Source organism: Helianthus annuus, chromosome 16 (genome assembly GCF_002127325.2).
Source record: "Helianthus annuus cultivar XRQ/B chromosome 16, HanXRQr2.0-SUNRISE, whole genome shotgun sequence".
Taxonomy (NCBI): domain Eukaryota; kingdom Viridiplantae; phylum Streptophyta; class Magnoliopsida; order Asterales; family Asteraceae; genus Helianthus; species Helianthus annuus.
Window position 1 is genome coordinate 135,141,040 of NC_035448.2, and position 10,057 is coordinate 135,151,096.

General features: G+C 32.0%; 1 long non-coding RNA gene across 2 annotated transcripts; it reads right to left on the reverse strand.

Moving 5' to 3' along the window:
- Positions 1-573: 573 nt before the first annotated feature.
- LOC110918103 lies at positions 574-4,333 on the reverse strand. Of its 2 annotated transcripts, XR_002581068.2 has the most exons (4): positions 4,195-4,333; positions 1,886-1,970; positions 1,486-1,576; positions 574-785 (listed from the first exon to the last, which is right to left on the reverse strand). It is a non-coding gene; the product is annotated as an uncharacterized LOC110918103 (long non-coding RNA). The 2 variants fall into 2 exon arrangements; XR_004883607.1 differs by lacking the exon at positions 1,486-1,576.
- Positions 4,334-10,057: the final 5,724 nt, after the last annotated feature.

Below are 10,057 nucleotides of genomic sequence, written 5' to 3' on the forward strand. Positions count from 1 at the left end.
TGAATATTCCTAAAACACAGTGGACAAAAAAAAAACAAAAATAATATGTTTCTTTATTATATTATAAAACGCAATAAAATAAAAACTAAAAAAATTGGTTTTTCATCCATGGATTAAAAGGCAATGGAGTTTGCTGGCAAAGAAGACAAAATATTCATCCCTAAATATAAAACGTAATGAAGTTTGGTGGCCTAAAAAACAAAATAATCATCACTATAAAAGTATTAACATAGTAAAGGTAGTAATGCAGACCAAAGCAATAAAAAGAAAGGAACAAAAGGAATCTGTGTTTACTATTCAAGAAAGGTATCGTAAATTCTGTTAAACAAATCATATATGAGGGAGAAGACACCATGTAGAATTACAACCCACTTAAAATTTATTTATCAAAACTATAACACAACAGTTAAAAAAACAATTTCACAAATTCTACATAACATGCAAAAGATGCCAAACACGTCAGAGAAAGTTAAGAACCTTAATGGATAAAAACTAGGGTCGGTGTTTTGAAGCATTAAAACATGGAAGAGTATAAAATTGTAAGACCCTTAACAATTAAACATTTCTATACCATTAAAGTAAGCATTTTATAAGAAAAATGCCACTTAATAAAAACTTTTACATTGAAAGTAATTAGACATGTTTAAAACATTCAAACATAGTTAAGAGTGTTTACATAATACACTTTGTATAAACAAACAAGATCAAATGCGGAAGCTTTGTTTAGTCGTGTGTTCGGTTCTTGTTCTTCGCTTGATCGTCATCCGGAGACCCATAACGTTCACCTAAGTTCAAAACCAAAATAAACATTAGTTATGTGGCCCTGAAAACCATTTAAAACAAGTTCCATGATCAAAACAACAATAATTAAAGATTTTTGCTAATTCAGAGGTCCCTCGCGCACCACGAGAGACTTGAGTCACTTTGTCACGGGCCACGACTAGGGTCGCATGACGCGACTGAGATCCCGTCTTGTGGTCGTGTAGCGCGATAGTGCCATTTCGACAGAAGGTTCCTTTTGTTGAGCCGCATTTTACCCAGCTATACATCCTTCCCAACTATTAACTTAAACTTTCATAATTTTCAATCTACAAATCTGTTTTTCGACCTGTTTCTTCCTACGTGATCGTAATTTAGTTCTCCCTCATATAGAGTCATAACCCGATATTTGAATGCACAAAATTCTGGATTTTTAAGCTCTCGGCTTGAAATTCATTTATAACCCTTTTGACCTGTTTCATGATTTATCAAACCACTTGCGTCTAAATTGTTATAAAACCTTGGAATATTTCTTATCTCAGAATCTTTAACTCGTGAGTTATAATTTTCATGAATTATGCGACCAATAATCAAGCTATGCACAATACTTCATTTTGACCCGTTAGAGAGGATTTAATCATTTAAGTTTAAATCCCACTCTCTACTTTCACATGTCATTTTTCTACATTAAGGTATTCACATATCTTCCACCAAATTTACACGTACCTGGCTCGGGTCAAAGTATTGACCCGTTTTAATACCTTGCCTTAATAATTTGCTGATTCATAGCCACGTAAATTCCATAAGCCGTTTTACCCTTTGAGCATTAGACTCGACAAGCACTTGTTAGTCGTTATTCATCAAATGGTGTTAACATTACCATTTGACCTGTTTAGTCTAAACGACCAAACATTTTGCACTTATATTTGAATGGTATTTATTTACCATTTCATTATTTAACCCATTTCGCCCCTTTTTTTGCCATTAAACATGGTTTTTACCCTTTTATTCGTCCCGACCCGTATCATTTCGTGTCGGAACCCATATTTCGGATATAACCTTGGTCGTGTTTATAATCTATAAAGTAAATACGTATCCTAAAAAAAAGGGTGTAAGCTTTACTTACCTCGCGTCCGCGCAAACATTCTTCGCATCCATGATCTGTTTGACCCGTTCCTTTCCAAGCTCTCACCTAGCTTGTTTAGAGTCAACTATATCATAACATCCATAAGATGGTTAGATTGGTCATTCTATATAATGGCCATCACCCTATGGACCCTTTTTTTTACACACTTATCAATCAAAGCATGCCATATATTCAACAACTAGTTTCATACCATAATTATTTTCATTCACTAACCGTTTGACCCGTTAGTGAAATTACTTATATAACAAGTTAGTAAGTGATTTTAAACACTTTAAGCATGTCACATAAAGTGCTATTTATTCCCAACAATCAATACTTCATGCCTAAAGCAAGTATATGCAATCCTATGCCTTTTTCTTGGTTAATAAGAACATTCTTTATGTGCAGCGATTTTATATTTAGCTGCTGTAATTGACCATTTTGACCCGTTTAAAATCTGAATTATATCAACATGTTCAAAGATGGATCGTAGAACACTCCAATACCTTCGCAAGCATATAAGGTACACCTTCTAGCGAATTTTCTATAATTTTATATGATTTTTATAAAATCAGCTCAGCAACTATATTTTCATTTTTCAACAGCTTTCAAGTTCTGAACAACAGGTTTAATTCGCCTTTTTGGCCTATTTAACAACCACATTTGTTTCTTATGATTGAAAACAGCAAAATTTACTTCATAAGCTTTCCGAAAAGGTATAGAACACCCAAATCGGATAAACGGTTGATTTTATATGATTTTTTTAAGATTGGTCAAAATCCATATAAAAAGCTACGGAAATCATGTTTAGGGTCCTTTCAAACTGTGTTTAAAAAAGCGCGCTTGAAGCGAGCTTGAAGTGCTGGAAAAAACGCTTTTTTGGCTCTGAAGCGTTACATTACGTGAAGCGAAGTGAAGCGAGCTTTAAGCGGCGAAGCGATGAAGTTGTGAAGCGACGCTCCAGCCAATCAGATCACCATTTGGGCCATTTTTTAAGCCTAACAGTCTTTACAAGGTACATATCGACCTTATATCGACGATATAGCGACTTCCTATGTGAAATCCGGCGACAAATTCCGGCGACGGGGTTGCTTCAGCCGGAAACAAGGAAGAAGGGGGAAGAAGAAGAAGAAGAGAGATGCGGCTGCGTATCTTTTAGGCTTTTAGGGTTTTTATAAGTTAAGGTTTTTAAACATTTAACCCCTCTATCTTTCATTAGTTTACATTCAGTCCCTGAAACTTCTAACTTTTTACTTAAAAAGTGTAAAGATAGTTTGCCTATTTAAACATTTAACCCCCTCTATCTTCAGTAGTTAACATTTGGTTCTTAAACTTTTTAATTTACGCATAAAAGTACAAAATTAACATTATAAAATACATATATTTAATATGGATAGCTATCTTTTATACATATATATAAAATTAACATTATATATAATTATATATATAATACGGAGCGCTTCGTATACGTGAAGCTCTCGCTTCACGCTTGAAGCTTCGCTTAAAGCTTTTGGAACCAAAACGCCTCGGAGCGCTTCGCGCTTTTTTAAACCAAGCTTTCAAATTCGACCCAAATCATCAAATGCAACCCATTTCCATGGCTAAAACCCTTATTAAACTCTTGGTAATGGTTAGAAACCTATAACACAGTGATTGTAGGCTAAGAGATGTCAAAAACATCATCTATTTCAAGAAGTCATCATATGAATCCTAATTTTACCATCTTCTCAACTTCATCTTTGTCAATTTAAGAACTAGAACTAAAATTAACATATATTCAAGTCCTATTTGGTGATTCTCATACACCATAATGTTTAATTTCATACATATCAAAGATTTATCATAAACCCACTACTCATGAAATCATCAAATCAAGCTCTACATACGAACTAGTAGACAACACGGTTTCACTTAGTCATTTTAACGGGCACCTTGTGGGCATGATTTTTATACCTCTTCTATTTAGTTCATGGCTAATCTTTTTAACCAAGTTTCAATCATTAAATCAAACCCTTATGTCTAGCACTCATGAACAATATCAAATCTTGCATCATAACATCAATTTTTCACAATCTAGCATACAAATTCTTGTGTTCATCACTTTGTTCTAAAAACCCACTACACACATATATGGGTGATTATCAATTTCATAATTTTTATCACTATATCATCAAACTTTTAACTAGGGTTTGTTCCTAGACATGGTTTCAACATAACAACACTCATACATTCAACATTCAAGCATGAATTTCAATTATGAGTGTTTATCGAAATTTCAAGATAACACCAAATGATGAAATTGAACATACCTTGTGATCTCCTAAGCTTGGTGATCACGAATTTAGTTAAACCCCCAAAATCTTGGCTTGATTTCCCTTGATTTTGATCCAATTTGTGAGTTTAGGGTTCACTTGGAAGAACCCTTTTTTGCTCATGTGAAGATGTCGGCCAAACACACCTTTTTGTGTGTGTTTTGGTTTTTTTTTCTTTTAATTAAACTTCATTCACATTTTGCCCCTTTTAGTCCCTCTAGTTTCGATTTTGTAAAAAGGCTACTAGTTCATGCTTCTGTATTGTTTTAATACAATTTAATTGTCCATTATAATAAAACGGGTTATGACTCCCCTGAACCCACTAATTAACTAGGTTAATCTTTCCTAGTTACTTAGTGGGTTCAGGGGAGTCATAACCCGTTTTATTTTTAAGCCCCGTTAACTCGGGCTTCTTATAAACTTTGTTTTCTCAAAGCGTTTATTCTTTTTTTATTAATATAGGATTATTTATTTAAATCCAAATAATTACCGGGTTAATTATTTTTTTTTATCACTCACGGTATTTACCCGTTCATTAATATTAACGTGGTTTGATTAACAAACCCGTTTTTGGGGTGTTACAAAAATATTGATTAAAACGCAATGAAGCTTGTTGGCAAAAAACAACAATAATACTTTTTGGTTTTTGGCTTTTTCAACTTCCTTCATCCCTAGATATAAAACGCAATGAAGCTTGCCAGCAAAAAACAAAATATTCATCCAAAGATATAAAACGTAATGAACCATGTAAACCCTTAAAAATTTTCAGTTTTGTGTTTTTTTTGTTGCTGTTGATAACGAAATTGAGATAGAGATATAGATAGAAGAGGGAAGAGTACCAGAGAACTGCTAGATCGCCGTAGATGTACGCTAGAATGAGGTGATAGGTGTGGTGGTGGTGGTGGTGACGTCTTCGAACCAACGGTATTGCAAGACATAGTGGAGAGAACGATGGGGAGGGTTGTGGAGGCGTTGGGCGATGGAGTGGTGGGGGTGGGAGGTGGAGGTGGTGGTGGTGGTGGTGTGAAATGTAAAAAAGAACGCAATAGGGTTTTTTTTTTCAGATCTAGGTTTCATAAGATTAATTTGTGATTGACTAAAATACCCCTCCTTGTGATTTTTATCTTTGTCATGTGTCACTCTATTATTGCTTCCTATCCTTGCTAGCCAAATTAAACTTCCTATTTGATCATCTCCCTTAATTATGTAAAACTATTATTTAACTATTTATAATTATTATTTTCCAAATAAACTTTTCATTTTACTTAAAAACTTATATTTAAATCTCTAAATATCCCGAAATTTAAAATTATATTTGTTAAAATATTATAAAATAAAAAATAATGATAATATTATTTTTCTAGGCGATTTCTATTTAAATTCAAATATTTAATGTGATTTAATAGTTGAATAGTTGAATGGTAAATATGCCATAAAAACCGGTGATATTAAAAAATCGAAATTTTAGTCCTTATTTTTTTATAGGTACTAATATTTTTATTTTCTATATATTTATAATTGTAATTTAAATTAACTTAACTATCTTAATGTGATATTTAAGGAAGTACCTACACTTTAGTTGAATTAATATTTATAAATTTATAAAAGAAAAAGTTTATACATAGCTGAAAGAGTAAACTGCTATTTTCAGTCTTTCATATTACGGATTGATTATTAGTTACTAATATAAGTCGCATAAAAAACAACCTCCAATATCAGTCGTAAGTATTACATATTTGAGACTAATATATCTCTCATACTTTATTCTCTAATGTTGATTTGTTTGTAGTGCAGTTATATCGTCGACAAACACTATCATGACGGTTATTCCATTTTTGGTCTATCATCCCTTGATAATGATAGGTAACGATACCTAGTATAAGGAACAAGTGACAGTAGAGAATTCAAGTCATACTCTCTAACCATACTCATGTAGTTTCCCTAATTATTCTCTCATACGCATGTTTACTCTCATGACACAGGGTGGTTACGAAAAGAAATCCCCTATCTATTATAATGGTTACAATGATATATTTTAATGTGATATGATTGGTCATGAGTGCTCAAAGATCCATATCCTTGAAGTAGTCGGTGACGAAATTAAGTTCTTCACTAACCATATAATTAAACCAGCTAGAAAACGAAGCTGTTTCCTTAAGATTTAAATCCCCTATCTATGGCAGTGGTAACAATGATATATTTTAAAGTGATGATTGGGCACTCAAAGATCCATATCCTTGAAGTATTGACATGGAATTAGTCGGTGATGGAATTAAGTTCTTCACTAACCATGTGATTAAACCAGCTAGGAAACGAAGCTGATTCCTTAAAATTTAACCTATCACACATAAATATTTTTTTTGGCCAGCCTATCACACATAAATATATATTTTGTATCAAAGAATGATTTTATTCACATGTAGTTTTAAGTATATTCACCAAAGTTTTAACCCCTCAAATCTTTTTCGTTAAGTGCAAAACTTCAGATGATAGCTCTTTCTCTGTATTTTTTTAAGATAAACTTGCACATGATGTATATCTATACTTGTTTTAATTAATCGATTTTAAAATTAGTTCTATAGTTGGTGCAATACTGCAATCAATCAATATCTATATATATTCTAAAGTTTAGTTATATGTTCTATTTTAAATCCAAAATTTATGGTTGTTTTAAATGAGGTCATTTACATATATCCCCCCCCCCCCCCTAAGATCATTTATTACATATATACCCAACCCATAAAATCAATTACATATTTCCCCCTTTTAAACCATACATATTACATATTTACCCATTTTATTAAAATCACTCCTATTGAATTACTATTTTACCCTTAATGAACTTATTAAATGATTATACATTTTTCCCCTTTCTAATACCATTACTTACATATTTTATGATTTAATGTGTAATATAATTGTTTACAAATAAGATATTAACCTAATGATATGAATTCATTTTTTATAAGCCCTGCCTATTTTTTTATAAGCTTCTGCCTCTGTTATGTGAAAATTGAAAGTTTTGCTTATATATAATACGTCATAGCTCTTAAACATTATTTTTTTTAAAGAAAACAGTCATGCGACCATGGTTTAAAAATTTACTTTTGCTGTAAAACAGTTTTTTCAATATTATTTTGAATGTTTAAAACATGACAATTAGATTTCTGAAATAGCATTACACAAAAAAAATGGAAATTTAGCTCCTGCTTCAAAAAAATTAAAATGTTGATGATCGAACTAAGATTTAGGCTAAAGAAAAATTGATTACGAATTGAAAAAAACAAACGTATATTGTATAACAATATGTTTTTTTATATAAGATATTTTAGATAATCTATATATATTCTAAAGTTTAGTTATATGTTCTATATCTAATCCAAAATTTATGGTTGTTTTAAATGAGGTCATTTACATATATCCCCCTCCTAAGATCATTTATTACATATATACCCAACCCATAAATCAATTACATATTTCCCCCTTTTAAACCATACATATTACATATTTACTCATTTTATTAAAATCACTCCTATTGAATTACTATTTTACCCTTAATGAACTTATTAAATGATTATTACATTTTTCCCCTTTCTAATACCATTACTTACATATTTTATGATTTAATGTGTAATATAATTGTTTACAAATAAGATATTAACCTAATGATATGAATTCATTTTTTTATAAGCCCTGCCTATTTTTTTATAAGCTTCTGCCTCTGTTATGTGAAAATTGAAAGTTTTGCTTATATATAATACGTCATAGCTCTTAAGCATTATTTTTTTTAAAGAAAACAGTCATGCGACCATGGTTTAAAAATTTACTTTTGCTGTAAAACAGTTTTTTCAATATTATTTTGAATGTTTAAAACATGACAATTAGATTTCTGAAATAGCATTACACAAAAAAATGAAAATTTAGCTCCTGCTTCAAAACAATTAAAATGTTGATGATCGAACTAAGATTTAGGCTAAAGAAAAATTGATTACGACTTGAAAAAAAACAAACGTATATTGTATAACAATATGTTTTTTATATAAGATATTTTAGATAATCAATATTTTAACGTAAATTATTAGTGTAGTTAACTAAAATTTAAATGTATAATGGGTCGATTGTAAAAAATATGTAAACTAAAACTTAACCAGTAACTAGATATGTAAAAAGGTCACTTGTTTTATAAAATGGGTATGGCCGTTTTTTTTTCAAAGAAATATTTTAAAGATTTTATCACAACATATAGAGTATTGACTAGATTGATTTTGAAGTTAAGAGATAAGAAATTAAGAAAAAGGGTAAAAGGGTAATTTCATAAAGAAAGGGGGAAATATGTAATTGATTTTAAAGATTGGACAAATATGTAATAAGGGCTTTTAATAAGTGGATATATGTAAAAATTCCTTTTAAATGCACCAGCCTATAAGAATCCTATTAATTTCATTTAATTTACTTAATAATCACAAGTTACATTACTTTAATCATTTGGGTCAAAAACAATTCCAGTTTAATAATCACAAGTTACATTACTTTAATCATTTGTGTTAAAAATAATTCCACAAAAATAATTCCACAAACCCTAGATCATCTGATAATAACAATAAGAAGAAAGCTCCGGCCGCACACAAATCTCCGGTATTCGACTGCGATTGCTTCGATTATTACACGAACTACTGGTTCCGGTGGGACACGTCTGTTAACCGAGAGCTAATTCATCAAGTAATTGAATCTATTGAAGAAAACTTTACCAGTAGTGAACAGGTTAACTGTCGCGGCCGTAAACCTAAGAAGAAAGAGAAGGCGAGTCATCGGAGGTTCGCCGGAAAAGCTTTAAATCCTCCGCCAGAGGTTTCGGTTTCGCCTCCGTACGACATCTCATTAGTTGAAGAATGTGCAAAGGAAGAACATGAGGTAGTGGAGGAGTCGCCGGAGACGGATGCAACGGCGAGAAGAGGACTTCCGGAAGTGAAAGGGTTGTTTAACTGGCGTTTGTGGGGACTTTGGAGTCCGTGATACTCATCCTTCGCCTCTCAATATATGCTCTCCAATCCATAATTAACTTCTCCCTAATTGAAGATCTTCATCGATTAGGCACACAACTCTCAGACATATATCTTCGATTGATCTCCTGCACAGGCTCGCCATCAGGCTCTCCATCAGTCGGCAACTCAATTGGAATCGTAATTAACTTCTCCCCAATTGAAGATCTTCATAGATTTGGCACACAATTCTCAGACATATATCTTTGATTGATCTCCTGCACAGGCTCTCCATCAGGCTCTCCATCAGTCGGCAACTTCAGTTGGAATCAAAACAGGTCATTTACTTGCTCCTTTAATTACACATCATCCTCCAACTCTCCAGCAACCTTTAAGTGCAATATATATATTTCTAAGATGAAGATAATGTATGGTAATGAAGATTTGGAGCAGCAAGAGGTAAAAACAGCCCGAATTTTTCCTTTTATAAATTCGATTCGTGAGTGTTAGTGTGTGTGTTTATATTGATTAGGGTTTCATCAAATGCAATGTGAGGGTTTCCAATTGGTGTTTATACAAATAATATTGAACCCAATTTTTATGTATGTGTATGCAGTGTGTAGTATGGGGTCTTGCTTACCTCATTCAAGGAATAACAATGAAAGACAGGGGTCATTGATTTTGAAAAACTCCGCCTCTTTGTTCGCCTTCTTCCTGATTTTAAGTTACAGTGAGTCAATTTCCTTTTTCTGATTCTAATCGATTAAGAACTATACGTGATTAACCAACGAATTGTGGTGATTTTATGTTTCTATTGCAGTATTTGGATTGAATTGACTGTTGCAATTTAATGATCGTCAGTTATAGTTCGTTTTTTGAAT